The sequence below is a fragment of the Spea bombifrons genome, chromosome 6 (assembly GCF_027358695.1).
Source record: "Spea bombifrons isolate aSpeBom1 chromosome 6, aSpeBom1.2.pri, whole genome shotgun sequence".
NCBI lineage: Eukaryota > Metazoa > Chordata > Amphibia > Anura > Pelobatidae > Spea > Spea bombifrons.
Window position 1 is genome coordinate 10041163 of NC_071092.1, and position 20002 is coordinate 10061164.

At 37.8% G+C, this 20002-nt stretch overlaps 1 long non-coding RNA gene across 1 annotated transcript; it reads right to left on the reverse strand.

Annotated features, from left to right (window-relative positions):
• Positions 1–7110: 7110 nt before the first annotated feature.
• Positions 7111–8744, reverse strand: LOC128499837 (uncharacterized). The gene is made up of 2 exons (XR_008354818.1): positions 8591–8744; positions 7111–7403 (listed from the first exon to the last, which is right to left on the reverse strand). It is a non-coding gene; the product is annotated as an uncharacterized LOC128499837 (long non-coding RNA).
• Between the last annotated feature and the right edge of the window lie 11258 nt (positions 8745–20002).

A 20002-nucleotide genomic window follows, 5' to 3' on the forward strand; every position in this document is an offset into this window, starting at 1 on the left:
CTTCTAAATGGCCCTCAATTATGTTGCCACAAATCCATCCTCCAGCCTATTGGATCTTATCTATACAACATTTATAAATACTCAATATCCATGCTCCAAGATGCTTTGATTCCATCCACCGCCATGCACGTCTCAAATATTTAGGCATTTATTGGAGATCTTAATATTCTTTTTTTTAACTATAGAAACATGACCTTTATGATACATGATAGATTCGAAGATCTCCAAATGAAATTACCCAAAGTACTTGTGTTCCTTGCACTTATAGCTGTTGTCCAGGAGTCTACACAAACGGGGTGTCGTCTGGAAAAACAAAACATAGACTCCTTTTCAAAGGAAGGAGATATTGTGATTGGAATAATCACTTTAATTCATTCTACGATTTTTCAACCCTATGTAACCTACCTTCAAAAACCACCGGCGGCCACCTGTGAGGGGTAAGGTGAATAAAATATTTGTAGAAGACAAATACAACTTGCTTTACCATCAAAGCAAAACAGTTGTATATGTTACGTTTACATTTTCAAAACTATATACTGAAAAATCAATTTATATTTAAAAATCATTGTATTTGATACAGTTAAGATGGGTCAGTTATTATAACTTGATTCCAGCAGAAATATTTATGAAAAGATATATAAATGCCCCAAGTAAGTAAAAGGAAATTTGAAGTGTGAACTGAGATTTTATTCTGGCAATCAAAACACAAATTTACTTACAGAAACACCATAGAAATACTTTGCTCTCTGAGTAAGTCAATTCTAGCAAAAACGCAGAAGATTCTTACATTATTCAACCTAATAATTTATAATTTTCATGTAATTTATTGTATGATTACAAACTGATATTGGTTATTATTTTAATTATTTGTCTTTACCCTATTTTCTAAAGATAAATGTACAATTACAATAAATTTTTTTCATTCATATCTGAGCTATAATTCCTACAGAAATAATTCATTTGAAATAGCATACAATGCATAAAATGCATGTATCTATGTCATTTATGTAAAAAAAATATAATATAATAATAATATAATATATAATTTAGAAAAAAAAAAACTTTGATAGCATTATTCCATTAGCATGTTTATAACTGGTCAAACCTGTCTCTGATTCGAGATCATGGCTATCAATTGACATTAATATGGGGAAACAAATAATTCAACCCAACCTATATTAAACAATGGAAATGCAATTTATTGTGCCAGAAAGAAAGAAATTAAAAGTGACGAGCCAATACAGTCTTCTACATCCAAAGTTAGACAGAATGAATTATTAAATAATTATAAATGTGTTCAACATTTCATAGAAAGTACATCTGCTTTTGTAAAACACTTCTAACCAAAGGTCCTCTAGTTTTCTTACCAGATACTACAGAGACGTGCTGGCGATCATATTTGCAATTGAGGAAATTAATCAGAATACTAACATTTTGCCAAATTTGACCTTGGGCTTTGATATCTTTGACTCCTGTGTTTCTGAGTCCAGAGCTATTCAAGCAACGATGATGCTTTTATGGGAAAAGCACGAACCGACTTATACATCAAAGGAAAGTTGGAAGGAGCCATTCTTTGTTGGGATTGTAGGAGACTCCATGTCAACTTTATCTATTCCAATTGCTAGGTTGGTTAGTCTTTGCAATTACCCACAGGTAAGAAATATATAATTAACATTGAAAAGAGTAAGGAAATGTAAACATAAATGTTCATATTAACTTTTTAAGTGGAACTTAAGTTAAATGTTAAGTGTTAAGTACGTAGGTAAAATGTAAATAGAATTATTTATTTAGGGATATGACAAAATTACGCGTGGGATATGAGTCTCAAGCATATTTTAAATAAATTCACCTTTGTAAGCATATTATTTAATTAAAACAATACTGCTTTAACACCTTGCAGTGCCTACTGATAGGGTGGAATTGGCTTAAACACTATCATAAGAGAAATTTATAGTAAAAGTTGTAACTGGTGACTTTCCGTAAAGAAATAATAATATTAAAATGTTTGTCTTTTGAATATCTTGGAAAGATTGAACTTGTTATTCCAAAAATATAGTTATGTATCATTCTTAAATAGTTAATTAGATAATATATGATAAATACTGGTTAGACCACCAGGCAGCTATTGAAGGATCTCTACTCTATTTAGAGTCTGTAAAAATGTGCAAATTACATTTTTATAAGTAAAAAATTATCATAAAGCAATTTTAGAAAGTTGTACGATAAGAAACAATTAAAATCAATAAATAATTTGATTGTTTTAATGTTCATTTCAGATAAGTTTCGGCGCATTTGATCCAACTTTGAGCGATAGACATGAATTTCCCTCTTTTCTGAGAACTGTACCCAGTGAGAATATACAAGACAAAGCAATATCCCAATTATTGAAACACCTTGGATGGACATGGGTTGGCATTTTGACAAGAGATGATGATTTAGGCGAATTAGCTGGTCAACACTTAAAAGAAGAGATTGCTAAAAATGATGGATGTGTTGCATTCTTGGAGAAAATACATTTTCGATATTCTCCTGAAAGGATTAAAAGCGTAGTTGACATAATTAGCAATTCTACCGCTGTTGCAATTGTTGTCTATTGTGAAGAAATGCACATGAAACCACTTCTGGAGATGATGTCTGTCCTAGGGAAGAAGGGGAAAATCTGGATATACACACTGGGTTTTACCTTTATTCCAGGGGTATTTTCAGAAAGTTCCTCCCAGCTATTAAATGGCTCCATTGGGATGGTCCTACATAGCGAGACTTTGCCTGGGTTTGACAGTTACCTCCAGTCTCTTCATCCAACAAAATACCAAAATGACATATTTGTACAATATTTTTGGGAGATGGCTTTTGATTGTGAGTTGTATAAAAACGACTCAACTTCAAAAGTGCAAACCACCAGAAATAAAAAAGAATGCACTGGGGAAGAAGAACTAGATGGCATGGTAGCAACTTTGTTTGAAGTGGAGGATTTAAGCTATACCTTCCAGGCATATCTTGCAGTATATGCGTTTGCGTATGCACTTCATGATCTACTGGACTATAGGAATGACAAATCATTTTGTGATCCCAGAATGTGTACAAAAGAAAAAATATTGCCCTGGGAGGTACAAATGTATATCAACCTTTCTCTCTCTCTCTCTCTCTCTCTCTCTCTATCTCTCTCTCTCTGCCGCTATCTCTATCTCTCTATCTATCTCTCTCGTTCTTTCTCTATCTCTCTCGTTCTATCTCTCTGTCTTCCATCTTGTGTCCCATGCATCATAACAATGCTTAAGAGATCTGTTCCTACATGGTCCCTCAGAAGTAACATACTAGACTCTAAGACAGACAGACCCTTCGGGAAATGCTGATCAAGATTTCTAACATTTACAGATTTACTGGCATCTGAAAAATGTGAACTTCAAGACCCAGTCTGGAGATGATATATTCTTCAATGATATGGGTGAAATTCCAGCAATGTTTGATTTAATGAATCTGCAGATATTTCCTGATAATACATATCAGCTCAAAAAAGTGGGGAAATATGATTCCCAAGCAACAATAAGTGAACAAATCAGTCTGGATATTACGTTTATAATTTGGAATCAAGAACATACACAGGTCGGTACACAGGTTTTTTTTCAGATTTTCAGTGAAGTAAATATGATAAATATCAGTTTCTGTTGTACAGAATGTGAGAAATCCTACTCCTTTTTCTATTTTTTTTATTCTGAATTTGTAGTTGCCCAAATCAGTCTGCAGTGAAAGTTGTCGGCCAGGATATCGAAAAATCTCCATAAAGGGGGAGCCAGTGTGCTGCTTCCTGTGTGTTCCCTGTTCAGCTGGGGAAATCACCAATGAAACTGGTAAGCAGCATCCACGAAAACCCTAGGCCCTAGGCCATACTGTGCATGCACAAGGGGGCTGTCAAGGGGAGCATGGAGCAAGTAACCCCTTAGCTGCTCTGATTTAGAGGTTTTGGGTCAAAACCTTTTCATATGTTTTAGTCGTAATTCTACCAGAACAACCAGGCCTTCTGATAATGAATGAACGGATCCGTTCTGTACGTTTTCTCTCTGTAAATGTGGTTCATAGTAGTGGGCACTACGTTGCCTGGCAAATGTGTTTTGGGCAGCATTATTACTGGGCCATGTAGCTTGGCTTGACCTCAGCAATGAAAGTTGCTTCTCCTTTATTACAGTTAATGTATAGTTACATTAAGCCACACTTAGGGGGTTCCTTGACAACCTTTGGAATATGATGATCCTGAGGTACATTGTTTGTTAATTCTGTCACTACACTAACAATAGTTGTCAGAGTTATTAGTTTGGGTTGTTTTATTTATTTACTTATTTATTCTAGATGCAACCATTTGTTTAAAATGCCCTGAAGACCAGTGGCCCAACAAAAATCAAGATGGCTGCCTACTGAAGATGATTGAGTTCTTGTCTTATGAAGATACCATGGGCATGGCTATAGCTGCAGCTTCTGTAACATTCTCCTTGATTACTCTGTTGGTTTTGTGTATTTTCAGGAGATACTCAGAAACCCCAGTAGTGAAAGCCAACAACCGAAACATCAGTTATATGATCTTGATATCCCTTACTGCTTGTTTTCTTTCGGCTCTCATATTTATAGGTTATCCAGTGCCCATCGCTTGCTTATTGCGTCAAACTATTTTTGGGGTAACCTTTTCCATAGTGGTCTCAGGGATGCTGGCCAAAACTATTACAGTCATTTTGATCTTCAAGTCCACCAAACCTGGAGCTATGGGCAAACATTTTGATTCCAAGGTCTCAACGATTATAATCTATTGTTGTCCGTTCTTGCAGTTTGTCATCTGTTTGCTTTGGCTTGCAATATCACCTCCTTTCCCTGAGCTAAACACAAGGGCCACATCAGATATTATGCTGGCAGAGTGCAACGAAGGATCCAATCTGTTTTTTTACAGTATGTTAGGCTATATGGGATCTTTAGCTACTGTTAGTTTTGTAGTAGCTTTTATGTCTAGAAAACTTCCTGATAGCTTCAATGAAGGAGAGTACATTACCTTCAGCATGTTTGTGTTTCTAAGTGTCTGGCTGTGTTTCATACCTGCCTATTTAAGTGCCGAAGGGAAAAATGTTGTGATTGTGGAAATTTTTGCGATATTAGCTTCCAGTGCTGGGTTACTTAGTTGCCTTTTTTTCCCCAAATGTTATATTATTTTGTTCAGACCAGAGATGAACACAAAACAGTATGTAAGAGGAAAGCAGAACGTCTAAACACAATAATCATACCTGGGAATATTCCAAATGAGCTAACCATTTATTAGCTTGTTGTCAAGATTATATCTAGTGACTCACAAAATTGACTTGTCGTTATTTAAAGATACATTTAATTGGGTGTCATACGCTCATGCATAAATATCAACCATAACGTGCTGGAAGCAAATGCAGAAGACCAGCAGCAGGCTGGCTTCCTCTAAACTATCCTTCCAGGAGAAGTTGCTTGAGGGAACTGGCCTGAATAAACGTTTAATTTTCCTGCGTTTCCCATTCTTTTACATAGTCTGGAGATTTGTTTGTCCTCCTGCTCTCCTTCTTCTTTCAACCTTCTTCCTATAGATGCCTGTATTGGGAATGTAATTTACTGCGGCTGTCATTTTTCCTTTTTTTTCTATTTTCAAACTCTGCAACACTATGATTTTTTGTAATCTATCAATCCTTTTCTTTTTATTAAACATATTCATTAGCAAACAGCAGATTTTTTTTTTTAAGAAAAAAATGATGAATTTTAATCAAAGAAGATAAATTGTATTGAGCTTACATAGAAAAAAAGATGTAAGATGAAGAATTAACCAGACTTTTAGACTTTTTTATATAGATGTATAAAAAATCACCACTCAAATGGATCCTGCTGATTGGAGTACTTTTTTATTTGGAGTTGCACTGGACTCTCTTTTTATGCATAATCCTTATTATTTTTCATATTTCAATATCAGCGTCTTTTTTTTAATAAAAAAACCCTTTTTTTTAGTTGCTTTATTATCTGCTTCTTTGCTCTACATTTCCGGATATACAGGACGATAAAGTGACATATACACCTAATATAATACAATATTAAAGTTAAATATTTAGTAAATAAAGATGAATTCATTGTATTATCCTTATCTGGTAGAGGCTGTCGCTGTGGTATACAGACTGGGTCAGTTGAACATTGATTTAGATTCTTGAACACTGACCTCTGCTTGTGATAGTTACTGGAAATACTTTGAAACCCTATCTCACTTTTATGTTTGCAGATCACCCTCTGCTGGGAATTCACAATGTGAAAAAAGTTACTAAACCAACAAAAGATAGAATCTGCATGAAAGGACACACGTTTGCCTTAATATAGTACTATTAAAGTATCTAAAAAACAAACATTTGTTTATAAAAATAATCTTATGTGATTGAGTACAAAAGGGGTTAAAATATTTGCACAAATTAGATATTTTGTTGTTTGTTCTTTAAGGCAAACTCCTCATTTGGTTTAAATGAGAGGAAATCGAGAGCAATCACATTCAGACCTACCATGAAAAAGGAAGACCATATTAGCTAAAGTCATGGTTGGGCCATCTTTGGAGGGGCAAGGTTCGATCCACAACGTGGAGTCATAACACAGTGGGATACGAAAGCCTATAACTCCCGTGGCAGAGAAACTTTCCAAAACAGCTGAACAGCTCACTGGTGGAAGCTTGTGCCGCCAAACATTCTGGTGTCACTTATTAAGATATTATTTACGTGATTGCTACTCGATTGGGTATCTCTCAGTTGCTTCAGGGAGCCTCAAATAGCTTCTGGAAAGTTTATTGAGAAGGAGAGTGAATGAGTATGAGGGATTGTGAGAGAATGTGTGAAAGAATAAGAGTGAGCGAGAGATTGAAAAATACATAATGCAAATGAAAAATCAGAGCTCTCTGCTTTGTTGAGGTTTGTCTTCCTTTGACAATTTAATTAAAATTTGTACAAATCTGAATGGACAAGTCTACAAAGAAGGCTGACTAAAGCAGGTTAACCTTAAAAAATGAAAAAATAAATAACAGTCTCTCAAGGCCTTAAGTTTCAATTAGAATTTAGAAACAGAATGTTATACCAGTGGAGCAAATGACCTTGCACATTTTTATTCTTTCTGATATCATGGTTTTAAACAGGAAACAATTGCTAAATATCAGATGCTATGGGAGATGGGAAGAGCGGTACATAGGGCAATGTACCCCTTCAGGTTTCTTTAATTACCCTCTGTCCCACCTCAAGGATTGGGAAAACAGGAGGGTAATTGTCCGACCTTCCTTGGTTGATGTGTATTGTAGGGGGCATTCACATCAAAATGGGTTTTGCCTAAAACATGCAAAACGTAAAGTCAGTTAGTAAATCTGTGAGTTGTATTGGAATTGTTAGCTCTCAAGAGCATGCAAATAAAGTCAAATCTGGTTAGTTGTGTGTAACGTTCACCCTTCGCGGTATGGACTTGGTTAAACTTTGTGCTACTCATTTTACGTTTTAAGCCACTAGAGGCCGCCCTTGCCACTCAGAACCACTCAGACTGGTTATCAGGTCCAGCTGTAGTTGATCTCATGATCAAGACAGCCTTTATAAACCTGCCCAGCCCTGCAGTCTGGGCCTTGTCATTGAAGTTAGAGGACTGTCTGTTTGGTTCCTGATCTGTTCCTGCTTTGGTTCCTGATCTGTTCCTGCTTTGGTTCCTGCTTTGTTTCCTGCTTTGTTTCCTGCCGTGTTCCTTAGTTGCGGCCAGCGCCCCACTAAGTGGACTCCCAAGTCGAGTGCCCTGCAAGTGGGCAACCTGCCGTGTGCCCTGCAAGTGGGCAACCTGCCGTGTTCCTGAGTTGCGGCCAGCGCCCCACTAAGTGGACTCCCAAGTCGAGTACCCTGCAAGTGGGCAACCTGTCGTGTGCCCTGCAAGTGGGCAACCTGCTGTGTTCCTGAGTTGTGGCCAGCGCCCCACTAAGTGGACTCCCAAGTCGAGTACCCTGCAAGTGGGCAACCTGCCGTGTGCCCTGCAAGTGGGCAACCTGCTGTGTTCCTGAGTTGTGGCCAGCGCCCCACTAAGTGGACTCCCAAGTCGAGTACCCTGCAAGTGGGCAACCTGCCGTGTGCCCTGCAAGTGGGCAACCTGCCGTGTGCCCTGAAAGAGGGCTTCTAGCCGTGCCGTGTGCCCTGGAAGAGGGCTTCTAGTCGTGTGCCCTGCAAGAGGGCTTCCTGCCGAGTGTGCTCCATCCCGTGGGCTTCCTGCCGAGTGTGCCCCATCCCGAGGGCTTCCTGCCGTGTGTGCCCCATCCCGAGGGCTTCCTGACGTGTGTGCCCCATCCCGAGGGCTTCCTGCCGTGTGTGCCCCAAACAGCGGGCTTTCAGCCAAGAGACTCTCATTGTTGCTATATTGTTGTACCATCATATGTAATACAACACTTAATCCGCATCTGCAGTCTTTGATTTATTTCCTGCGCCTGTCTGTACCAACCCCAAGCCCTCATGCATCGTGGGGTACAGACAGAGCCCCTCGTATCCCCTGCACCTGGGCTCCTTATCTACCTGTGTCCTCGGTTCGTGACATTGTGTTAACCCTTAACTTGACAAATATTTGCGTACTCTACATGCTCCCTGAGAGGAGGGGTTAACTTGATATTTGTTTATGTACCTTTGACTCGTGTGTGCGTGATGTTATCCTAGACAACTCTATGGACAATGACCATTAATAGTATGTAGTATAATAGTCCTTGATACAACCAATGTTGCTCAACTGTCTTGAGATTCCAATACAGTCAAATAAGAAGTTTGATGAAAAAATTAAGATATGGAAGTAACTCAGCATAAATGAACATGTTGTTGTCATTGTTGTTAACACATTCTGATAATAATATTACATATTTGTGATATGTGAATTTCAACACTGTTATCTTATCCCAGTCGCAAATAAACCAGCCCATGGAACACTCTATGATGGTTTATAGGGAAAGTGACTTCATTAGATCAAAGAGGATTTTATTAGCTCTACCATAAGTACATTCAAGAAATGGCACATAAAAATCCCATGACTGATTTATTGGAACAGTATGAAACACAAATCAGCTCCACAAACAATGCAGTACATTTAAAGTGCAATTTCTTCTTGGCTGTATATTAAAAGGAGTTTCCTCTTTGTGCAAAAACATTTCTCCAGAAAGTGGCCTTTTTTCTTCAAAGACATAATATGAAATTCACTAATTATAAAATATTCTGTAATACCAACTATTACATGCCAACATTCCCTGTGTTTTATATTCTAAACAACTGGGGAATTATTAAGCTAAACATTACATTGTTGTTGCATCTTATAAGAATCTGTCGCTGCACTGCAAATAAATCAAACATATAATAACACGATAAACATGATAATAACCTGGTATTTCATCAATTCTCAAAAACATTATCATCGAGTATCATGACATTTCTAGCTTTTTATATACATGTCCATTTTTGGCTACATCAGTGATATCAAGGATAATCGAAAAGTAAGGCAAGTGTTCATTTTTACATTTAGATTTCCCTTTTAACACATTTTTTATCCTAAAAAAAGAAATGTAGAGTATATAGACGACATGTTACTATATTCCATATAGTCATATGCATTAGTTGCACAAATCAGATGAACAACACCGAGTGGAGGGTTCAAAGATTCTCATTGTTTGACAATTGGCTTCAGTGGCACATCCGCGAGTGAACATAACTAGGAGGGAGAGAGAAAAACATAAATATTGGTTCCGATAACTATTTGATCTAAATTGTATATTGTAATCAAAATATTAAAAATATCCCAATTTATATAGTTAAAACACAGCTTTTGCTCGGGCAGCCTTTTCTTGTGTTACTTAGCACAGATGTACAACTATTTTGTAAATGGTGAATGTAAAATGTAAAATACAGCCAAGCTGTTGGACTGTTGTTGTTATTGGACTCTTTTACAGCCAAGCTGTTGGACTGTTGTTGTTATTGGACTCTTTTACAGCCAAGCTGTTGGAGTGTTGTTGTTATTGGACTCTTTGGACACTTGTTTTAAACATCTCTGTAGGACCTCAAGTTTTCTCATGCTCCAAAATGACAAACAGTCATGTAGTACACAGAAAAAACACTTTATGTGAGAACTAGATGCTGCGCAACTTTAGTACTGACCTCAACCCAAACTTGAGATGGTGTCTGCTGGATAGACCAGATTCCAAGTTAACTGATATGGGTCTCTTACAGTTTAAGGCCTTCCCGTTGCCCTTGTCATATTTTCTGGGGCAAAGTGTCTATTCACGATAAGTGTGATAACTCAACTCACAAAATCTTTGTGTAACAGTGATTCCTCTTACAGCAATTTCTAGGTCCTCCAGAGGTTACACACTCCCTTTGTGCATATCGTATTGTATAAAGGATTATTTCGGGTATTTGCAATGTGTAAAAGGGCCATCTCGTTCCCTTTTGGATGCAATATGCATCTTTAAAATATGTACAAGGCATCATGAGACAGCCCAGAAGAAATGGAAAGCCCAGGTGACACTTCAGGTTGGAATCTTGCATCAGACGGAGCCACTCTTTGATAATTACGTGTATAAGCCATAATACGGCACAGTAGGGATAATTTTTGATTGTACTTACAGATTGGTGAACTTTTCAGCATAACAAAGCACCGGTTTGCGGCGTCACTACACGTTTGTGTTCTTGATAAACAAGAGCCGGATCCAGTGCACGATGACTGCCTGCATTTCAGCGCATCAGCTGTAAAAATAAATAAATCAAAAAGGATAGTCTATATGCTGAAAAATGAATGTTTCATTCATATGTTTACCTTCTATCTAGACCCTGCTGGGATCTCTGATGACCTCCCCCCCTTGTTGGTTTATCACTATAGAACCCTAACAGCCTCCTAATGACTGTGTGGATAAAAATGAAAATAAGGAGAAATTGGGTTAAAAATTACAATAATATATGGACCCTAGTATATGGACTGCCTAGTACCTAATTACATAGCATTTCTCATTAGCATTTCTCCAGTGTATATGTAATTATCTCAAAGATTCAACACCAAAAAGAATCTCAGTGATGTATTTTGGATTAGAGTTTCTGTTCAACTGTAGAACTTTATAGTAAAAAAACTACAGAAACAACACTATAAATATTATATAAAAAAAACTGCGCTGTATAAATAAATAGTAGGACAGAAAGAATATCAGGACAAGACAGAGACTAGGTTTACTGAGAAACTCTCTGTTACATGAAGTTGAAGGGACTTCAATAATGCAATTTATCATAATTTTACCCTTATACCCAGAATAATATACTAACCTTGGATGATGAACGCTCCAATAATGAGTACGACAACAAATGCTTTCATCTTGAGTGCGCGGGATATGTTTCAGTTACTACTGCTGCTTATCTGCTTGTATTCTGCCTTTCTGGTTCTAATGCTTCTTTATAAAGCCTCCGTCTGCCTGCTTTTGTTTGCACTGGAAAATAAGGGCATGCACACTACTCCACGCCTTCCTTTCTTTTAGTGTTGACAGAAAAACATTTTTTTGGGTCAAACTTAATTCCAGTCAAGGGCACCTTTGCTTCATTAAATATGATAACGAAAAAAGTTTTCACATGTATTGCTGGTAAAATATTTTAAACAGACTGTATCAGCATAAGGTATATGCTTATTATTTATTTGTTTTAAAATAATAGCCCAGTATATTTTTTAATGAAAAGAGCTGTTTCATTCTTTTCTTTATAATAATGGTAATATGGCTTAAAGCTGTAATGGGACTATTTTAGTCAACATGGGAACGGGTCTAGACAAACTGGTACAATATACACAATGTATAAAAAATGTAACTATTTAGCTTAGGTATTTCAGCAATTCTGATTTGCCGGGAACGTAACAATTGTTAGTGTCCTAATCTTTGTGACATCCTCTACAAAATAGAGCATGTCCCACTCTCCCAGCTCCCTCATGATCTATAGCCCCATAGAACATGCCCCATACATATACAAAACCCCCTGACACCAATTTCAAAAGCCAACCTTCCAACACCCCACAGGTTAAAATATTCCTCCAACCCACATAGTAACCTCCCAACCCCATACCTCTCAACATTCTAGTCTGGAAAGGTGGGGCACTCCCCACCCCTTTCTGGTGGTGACCGACTTCTCTCCCCACGGTTGTACGCACTCTATTTTCCTGCAACAATCCCACCCTTTACCTTCATGCCCAGCACAATGGGTCCCCAAGTCTCTGTGACTCACTGTATTGTTCACCCAGTACATGGGTACTCATGCAGTACATGAGAAATGGAAAATGGAAGGAAAAGACTTGCTGCATTGTGAGACCCGCTTATCGCTTTGCAGTCCCATGATTGAGACTACAAAATGCGAATGGGGGGAATGCAGCTGTTGCTCTTAATGAAATATATCACCCCGGGTTTTAGGTAAAAATGCAATTTCAAACTACAGCTAAATGCATGACCCATAACCCGTTGGCACATATACCTATAGACAAGACCAGACTAGGGAAGAAAAGCAGCTCTGGTACTTAAAGGGTGCATATCAACACACCAGACCAGCTCACCATACATTTGTTCACGTTACCAAATAGCCAATCCGGATCAGACCACAGACAGGACTCAATTCTGAATTCTTTCATCAGAAAAAGTAACGTGTGCATTTAAATGTACATCAGACCAGGCTGCAAAATAGCTGCTGCAAAAGCATTGTGGTTCTTCTTTGCAGGAGGATTTAGACAGAGTTGGGGACTGGGCGGGAAGTGTCAGATGAGATTACACATAGATAAATGCAAAGTTATGCATTATGGTAAAAATAATAACAATGCAGCCTACACTATAAATGGAATATCCCGGGGGGAAACTACCAATAAGAAGGACTTAGGAAAAATGGTAGACAACAGACTTGGCAAAAGTGTGCAATGCCAGCAAGCAGCTGCAAGGGCCAAAAAGGGACAATTTTGGCATGCATAAAACAGGGTATTGATTCACGGGAGGAGGATATCATCTGGCCTCTGTACAGGGTCAATGGTAAGACCTCACCTTGAATATGCGGTACAATTCTGGGCACCGGTCCTTAAAAAGGACATTATGGAACTAGAAAAAAGTGTAAAGGAAGGCTACAAAATTAAGAAGGGGATTGGAAGATAATAGTTATGAAGAGACTAAAAAAGTTAAAATGATACTAGAAAAACACCTGTCTTAGAGGGGATATGATCACATTATATAAATATATGCAGGGCCGATATAAAGAGCTCTTTCAGTGACGTTCATTAACAGAAATGTACAAAGAGCAAGAGGTCACCCTCTGATACTGGAAGAGCGGATATTTCATAGACAACAAAGGAAGGGATTCTTTACAGTAAGGACAATAAAGGTATGAAATTCACTGCCAAGGGAGGTGGTGTTATCAAATACAAGAGATGCCTTCAAAAGGGGTCTGGATATTTTTTAGAAAGGCATGACGTACAGGGCTATAGAATAACATTAATATTTTAGAGCTTCATAATTCAAGGAGAAATCCAATTGCCTTTTGGAGTCAAGATGATTTTTTTCCCCCTGATGGCAGAATTCAATGTAGCTTATTAAGGTTTCTTTGCCTTCTTTTGGATCAAGAGTAGGAAGGTTAGGTAGAAGGGTTGAACTTGATGGACTTAGGTCTTTTTTCAACCTTATTTACCATGTAACTATGTTCTGAATGCTGGAATATATATTGCCTTCCCAGTCTCCCCTAGCCTTTTTTTCTCCTGGAAGTCTGCTCCATGGGAAACACAAAGGAGAATGCGTAAGCCACACTGTACATAGTTTCTAGCTGCTAAAAAAATCCAGTGAGTATCCCTTATCAAAAAATCTCAAATCATCCATTTTTTTCAAATAAGGGAAATTCAGATAAGGGTTATTCAAGACTGAGAGGGAACAAGAAAGAGGTGTCTGACCTCCCCTGTAGTCAGTAGATCTTTTTCCCACCTGTTTTTCGGATTCTCCCTGCTGGCCACGCCATCGTTCAGGCTTCTCTCCGTGATCCTAGAGCACTTCCGGTCCATTGTTTGTGCTTCCCCAGAGCACTTCCGCTACCCATTCTAAATAAAGTCATCTGGAGAATCCTGAACAACAAAGCGGACGCGAGTTGGGAAGACAGATCCGTTATTCGAAATTATCCCTTATCCTTCTAGTCCCAGGTATTTTGGATAATGGATACTCAACCTGGATCTTCATAATGGCAACTATAGAAAACAGTACCAGGAATATTGTGCTGCTTCATTAGGTCGAGTAACATTTGTTACTAAACACAGAAACTGGAGATAAGAACCACTTGACCCATCTATGTTTCCCCTGCAGTAAAACAGACTCCTCATTGTAACATTTACAGGAATTACCTTATTCAGATCATGGAAAACATTTCACAATCCCTCGTTCTTATGTTTACTGATCTCTTTGTGCCGGGAAATTCCCTCTGTCCTCTGAGATGTTTAACTTCACAGAACATAGGGAATGAGTTCATAACTTTGTGATTGCAGCAGTTACAACCTGAGCGGTGCGTACAAAGTTCAAATATCCTTTCATCTAATAACACACATTACATGACTAGTTTTTACCGTTCATACAATGGTTATTGTGTTATAGAATACACTCATATATATAGTTACTGTTAAAGCAACCAATATTTGGATGCCATTAGAAAGTGGACTTTCAAAGGACTTTTATAACTTTTAGCATACCAAAGTTATTTTTTTAAAATTACTTTTAACATTTAAGAGTTGGATGTAACTGTATTCCGCGAATATTCGTCTGTTCCTGTCTTCTCTTTGGGCGAATATTCGTGGACATTCTTCGTGTTCGGTTTTTCTTCGTTTTTTTCCGGTTAAGGGGTTAATACGGGGTTAACGCGTACCGCAGCAGCTCTGGCGCCAGGAGTTTAAATGTCCGTATGAACAACTCTATGGGTCGTCAGCAGAGGGCTCGTCTGCCAATGGATCGCTCGTACAGACTTTTAAACTCCTGGTGCCGTAACTTGTCTGATAACTTGTCCGGCAGATACCATTGGTCTCCCTGTTCTATCATTTAACTGATAGAACAGGGAGACCAGTGGGATCTGCCGGACACGTTGCTTCATTAGGGTTTAACTTTCTTATATAATAATAATTGCACGATAAATACATATGAAGTGTATTATACATGATCTCAAATAAGTGGCAATTGCACAATAAATATATAATAAATTGTGTTACCTGCTCGATATTATGACTGCAGCTCGCTCACTAACATACTAGTTAGGCATACTGAGACAGTTTGAGGTAAAACAAATCAATTCTTTATTATAGCAACATTTCTTAGTTACATAGGCATTAAAATAGTATCATGAGCATGTTAAGCATATCGATTATGAGTAAGCATCAATACATCACCGGATATCGTAGCATCACTCCTCAATCGGGGGGACTTCAATCACGATTGTGCAGGAGGAACCGGGAAAAACAGTTAGCACGTCTGCTTAACCTTCGGAAAGTCCCAACTCCTTCTGGAAATCCCCCTATTATATATATAAAAGCTTTGCTCCATATCTACTTCCGATTCTGCGCAGTTATAACTATCATGCTGGCGCAGCCGCAGCACAACCTTCTAGAAGAATCTAGCGCGTGATCACCTCGTGTAATCATGCGCACTCAGTTGTTTTTCTCAGTGCTCATCAGATGATTTTAAGTCACTTGTTCCTGATTATTCTCCTTCTGCAAAAACAATTCTGAACTCCAGTAACCTCTACTAAATGAAGTCAATGGCTTAGATCACATTGATTATACCTATCTTATTGGATAGAATCTAATATCCATTCACTCACCAATCGTATCACACGTGTATCACATAAATATACAATAAATATACATCTTTATTACCAATATTAAATCAATAAAGGAATATACAAAAATAGGAATATATATATAAAATTTTTTATTTATTAAAAAGATTATTTATTAATAAAAAATTAATTTATTAAAAAAAAAAGTTTTTTAATTAAAATTAATCAATTTAATCAATTAATTAACCAATCGATCTAAAAAGCTAATCTAAAAAATTGAATAGATCAAAGTCTTGATTCATACCTCTTGGGGCTAGGGTTTTAATACCCATTTAATACCCATTTCATTTCCACCTGACCTATTTTTTTTCTCAAAATCACCTCCTCTCCAATCTCTACTAACTATTTGGATCCCCGTAAAGGTAAGGTGTTTTGGGTCACTATCATGATGTTCTTTAAAGTGCAATAATACAGAATGGTTTTCCTTTCCTGTTCTAATTGCCCTGACATGTTCGTCCAGTCCTACCAACGTACTGCAACCCACAGGGACATTGTAATAAATAAATAACTCCTTTAGTATAACATGTCATCATGTGTTTGATATCATATTCTCTTCCTGTAATACTGGAGTTAAAGCTGGTCACTGCCCCATTGCTCCTAGAACCTGTGTCATGACATGTGGTACAACGGCCACGTTTAAAAAAAAAACCTTTTTGACATAAAAGTGTTGATTACCACTGTTATTTGCCCGGGTGTAACTGGAGGTCAACTCGCAACCCAAATTAGGTGCACCTCTAAAATTGACTTTGGGCTTCTCCGGAAGTAGCTGTTGCAGATCATTATCCCTTAGTAAGAGGGGCCAATGTCGTTTTATTATTTTTTTAAGATCTTGATGACACTTATCATAGTTGAAAACTAGGGGTATATCTTCCCTATTGTTTATCAACCCCATTTTTGGTTGTAATAAATCCCTTTGTTCTATTCTAAATATCTCCTCTGGAGTTTTTTTCTAATAAACTATGTGGATATCCTTTCTGAAGGAGATCATTTTTTATCTTATTGGCCTGTTCTTGAAATATATCCTCATCTGTGCAGTTGCGTCTAACTCTTATCAACTCCCCCTTTGGAATGCCAGTTAACCATGGACTGTAATGTCCCCTATTAAATAAAACATAGCTATTTACATCTACTTTCTTAAAGTGTGTTTTAGTGCAAAGTTCCGAATTATTAATGTAAATTGAAAGATCTAGGAAAGAAATTTCCGAGGGACTATAATCAGTTGTAAGGCTGGAGAAACAAGAGAGACTCCAATACTCCTATGAATATTTCTGTAAGGAGAGCACATTGCACTTTGCTATACAATAAATCTTCTGCATCATACATCTCGCCTCTCCGCAAGTATTTCGTTTCTCAACATACCGATATACGGATCAGAAACCAGTTTATATATTTTCTATTATATAATTATAATACAAGCAAAACATTGGCTGCCTGATATTCTTGCCCCTTTCCTTTATTAAAATCAACATTTTAGTTAACCTTACTATAATCTGTATAGCCTAATATCGGAGGAAATTGTCTAAGGACCTCATTAATGTAAAAATAACACCAGAGACCCGTCATTTTAGATTAACATTTTATTTCTTCTCTAAAATAATTGACTCTTCACGTGACAAGCCAAACAATTTTGTCATTATAAACACCCAAACTTTGTAAATTAATAATTAGCATATCATTAGAATAACTTATCATCATATTGCATCACCTTTTTAATATAAATCAACCAATGCTTATCCAAGGGCAAAACTTAACCAACCCTGGCACATGCTGAACCGCCACAGGCAATATACATATGCAACACACATGCAACCACTAGCCGATTATTGACCCCCAACACAGACACCGCTCTCTCTACCCCTTCCCGTACATCTGGGGTCCAGATATCAATGACCACGTCAGAAAGATGCGCCCCATCGTTGCGGTAAAGCCCAGTCATGCCGAACCACACTACCCCCGGAATGCCATTGTGGTGTTCGTTTGTTTCCTAGCCCTCTCTACTCCCGCCGGCGAGTTGGCACTGTGCCACTGAATCTCAGACCACACTACTACTAACTGTGCAACGTGGATGGCTCCCATCTCCCAATTCTCCTAACAACATCATCCCCCAGGCCTCACCTAGCTGCTTCAGTGGCTGCCCCTATCCTAAAAGAATGAGTCCCATATTCTCCACACAGGAGGCCCAGGGCTCCTAAACTTTTCCTAAACACTGCTAAAAAATGGTATGTGGTACCGTCCTTATGAATGAGCAAAGAGGTCATGCTGGTCATGACTACAAATACTCATCCAGGGACAGCCTGGGGCACACTACACTGCCCTGAGGTTTCAGCAAGACTACCTGAAAACGCCTACCGGTCTAGAGATTCCACTGCTGCCAAGAGAGTGCATAAGCTAATTTATTAACTACTCCAAGCACATGAGAACACCTAAAACAAACATTTAGTTGCCAACGGTGTAACACCAGGGTGCACCGGGGAGGATAAATAATTAATGGCCTGCACCATGCTCATACTATCACATTGAAATCTAACCCTCTTTTTGGCAAGCCTATTCCCTCAAATTTCCATCGCCACTATAATGGGAAATAATTCCAGAAAAGTCAAGTAATATTTATAGTGAAATCGGCCAACCCCCCAAACCAATAGAGTCGCTTGTACAGACCGTTAACTCCTGATACGGAACTTGGCCTGGGGAGACCATTGGTCTCCCCGCTCCAAGAGTTAAAGGTCCGTATGAGCGACTCTCTGGCAGTCAAACGTTTTGTCTCGCCTGTCCAAAAGACACTGTTCCAGAAGTCTTGTGGTTTGTTCAGAAGCAACTTTGCAAACCTAGGCCATGCTTCCATGTTCTTTTTAGAGAAAAAAAGACTTTCTCTTGGCAACCTTTTCCAACAAACTATACTTGTTCAGTGGTTTTCCAATTTTACCTTCATGAACTTTAACATTTAACATGTTAACTGAGGCCTGTAGAGTCTGAGAGGGGTTTTTGCGATCTCTCTGAGCATTGCACGGTTTGATCTTGGGGTGAATTTTCTGAGACGTCCACTCTTGGGAAGATTAGCAGCTGTCTTGAGTGTTTTCCTCTTTTGAATAATCTTTCTCACTGTAGAATGATGGACTTTAAATTGTTTGGAAATGTCCTTTTAACCTTTTTAATGTTGTTCCCAAGCTGCAGAAAAATACAGTTTGTGCTAGAAATATATATTTTTTGCTATGAAAAATGCTATGTTTGCTTTTTTGTTCCGCAAAAAGTCACACAAAATCTGTGGATCATTGGCTGTATTCCGTAAGAGAAGAGTTTATTTTGTATTTTGTCACTTGTTCATTTCTTACAATGGTTGCCTTTTTAAAATCCAAGGAGCATCGAAGTTCAAGTGTACTTAAACAAACTTTAATATTTACTACAAACAACATATAACAGTTATCACTAAATAAACAGTATATACAAATAAACGCAATTGTAATAATTCACATTATTAGCTTCTAAAAATGAAAACATTCACAAAATACACTGGGCCATAATTATGAATTTAGACTTGTGCATTTGGATACGTACGCACGTGAGTTTTAATGAAAATTGCATGTTTTGTACATTCGTACAAATCTTGGAACACGATTGCGATCCCTGCGAAACTGACAAAAATGAATGTCAAACCTCTGAAATTTCGTTAACTTTGTTCATTCGTTTGCCTGCTATAGATAAGTCATTTCTCCTGCTCACACATTTTCAGGGACAGTTGCCAGTAATTACAAGATGTTCCTTTGTGGTCATCCATGCTTAACAAGCTATTATTAGCATTTTTTGGCAGCATTCCCAGAAAATATGGTGAAGGTTCAAAGTGGGTACACGTGTTAACCATTAAAAGCCCAATAAGCCTAGCAGGTGCATCTTATCAAGTATTAGTAAATTGAAACTCCACAGGAAACAATCAAGGACAGGGTTCAAAAGAAAAAAAGGCTATAGTTAACCATGACAATTCCAGAGGAATCTATACTGAAAAAAAATCATATTTCAGATAACTCTAAAAATAAACTTTTAATAATATATTTCAAAATCTCAACCAAAACACCAAATTATATCACAGAGGTGCAAAGATGAGGTAAATAAAAATAAAAATGCCAGAGGTTTTG